Source organism: Austrofundulus limnaeus, unplaced genomic scaffold (genome assembly GCF_001266775.1).
Source record: "Austrofundulus limnaeus strain Quisiro unplaced genomic scaffold, Austrofundulus_limnaeus-1.0 Scaffold146, whole genome shotgun sequence".
NCBI lineage: Eukaryota > Metazoa > Chordata > Actinopteri > Cyprinodontiformes > Rivulidae > Austrofundulus > Austrofundulus limnaeus.
Genome location: NW_013952548.1, coordinates 472,285 through 474,464, shown reverse-complemented (window position 1 = coordinate 474,464; position 2,180 = coordinate 472,285). Strand labels below are relative to the sequence as shown.

The 2,180-nt window shown below is 34.9% G+C and overlaps 1 protein-coding gene across 1 annotated transcript in view; it reads left to right on the top strand.

Moving 5' to 3' along the window:
- Positions 1 to 2,180, top strand: part of lrp1bb (low density lipoprotein receptor-related protein 1Bb) — a gene marked incomplete in the record, with an annotated part of 232,866 nt that overhangs the window by 162,846 nt on the left and 67,840 nt on the right.

The following is a 2,180-nucleotide window of genomic DNA, read 5'->3' as shown; positions in this document are numbered from 1 at the left end:
GTAAGTCATACAGCAATGGAGCCACAACTAGCAAAAGTAAAACATAACCACTTCTATTTCTTGCATCATGAGACATTTTGCTATGGCAGCTCCTGGACAATCAATATCACAGTTTAGAGCTCTGCATTTGACCAATTTTGGCCTGAGAACAACTTAGTGTTTTTGCCAAGACAATGTAAATCCATCATGCTCCTCATTGACATGTTGCAGAGGTGCTGAAAATTTGAAAACTAAAGTTTGTTTTAGAAAGATGAGCTCGATCTGCCAGCTGGCACACTGATTCATCTGACAGGCTCACATTGACTTACAGGCTTATAGAATTTCCCGGGGACTCCTTTGATTTTGTTTACTGCAATTACAGGGCATCATTTACGAAATGCAAAGTTTTTGAATAAATGGAGACACAGATATATATTTTTGGTACCCTTCCACAACACACACAAAATAAACACAATTGATAAAATGGCCGAAAGGCTTCAGTTTTGCTTCATTTGTCCAAGAAACTCAGAGGCTCATCAACGTACATTTGGCATATTCTTGTCTGGAGATTTTAATTTTATTTTTTCTTCCAATACTGGAGATCTCTTCTTCCATGGAGCCCATTATGACTAAACATGTGACAAATGGTGTGATCAGAAAGTGCCATACACTGAGCTTGAACTTCAGCCTGAAAAGGTTTTGGATGGTTTCAACTGATCAACCGGATGTTTCATTTCCTCTTGCATCCATGTTCTGAGAGGTCAGGTACAGTCGTTTGAGAATGTTATACTTGGTTCAGTATTAACAAATGTGGTGTTGTCACATTGTAATCCTATTTTTTTTGAGCTCCTCAGGCCGTACTCACCTTGGCTTTCTCTGCTCCGCGTTCAGTGTGGTGCACACAACTTTACCAAACTACCTTGTGACATGTTTGTTCTGGGCTGAATGACTGATTGGGAATTTGATGGTACCTATAATACTAATTAAAATTAAACACTTAGCATAAAGCATGATTAATAAATGGCAACAACAAATCTTTCCCTTCTTTTTTTTTCAGCGCATCTTCATAAAAGAACTCATTTATTTTAACGTGAAATTCAGGCAGATATACATTACATATTGTTTTTTAAAGAGCTTCAAAGAGCTGGAAAGAGACCATCAAATGTATCAGTATCCATTGGCATAATTTGTGGGGGTTAGGGGGGTTATGTCCCCCACAATAATTTGATCCAGTCAGCATAACCCTCCCAATAAAATGACATTATTTGCTCAAACATAATCAAAATTAACTGGTTAAAAAGACAGATGCAACTCTCTTGTTTTTAGGTGACTTTGACCTGATTAAAAAATTGCAATAAAGATAAGATAAGATAAGACAAGATAAGACAAGATAAGACAAGATAAGATAAGATAAGATAGACATTTATTGTCATTGAACAGAACACAATGGAATTACAGTTCAGAACACCCATTCACAAGAAGACAGAATATAACAAACATGGGAGAACAGTACATTTGTACATTTAAGCATAACTGCTGAAAATGATATGCAGAGTTTTAGAGCATAACCCCCCAATGGTAGACCTAAAGTTACGCCCTTGTCAGCATCTAAAGGTGTATATCTATGAGAAAGACTTTGATTAAGACATCTTCCACCATAGTCTATTATGTTTTAAGTAGGTATAAATTTATTTGAATTTAAGCAGTTGGTTCTTAAAATGTATTATTTTTATTTGTATTATGCAATACTTCATTTATAGGCATTTCTCATTCTAGTTGTATAACTCTGTATCCACTTTTCATTTAGTCACACTACCCTCTGAATCACATGTAGGTGGTAAGAAMATTATTCAAGTCACAAATGCAGCTATTAGAAAGCAGCAGGGAGAGGTTCAAACCATAGAGTTGAATTTTAAAGTCATTAGACAAAAGATCTTGACCTTTATAAAAAAAAAGTGTAAAACAACTGTGCTTTTCTTCACACCCGGCTAATTAAGTTGTTCACATAGACCCTTTGTGATATAATTTTGATTGGGGCAAACAACACTTAGACCCAGAGCTTCAAAAATAACATTTTTAGGAAGAAATATAGTTTGAGTATGTAGCAATATAAATTATATGACTTTTACCATACATTTTATTTTAAATATATTAAAAAATGGCTTTTTTTCTAGCAAACCAAATTTTGAGGGCACATACTG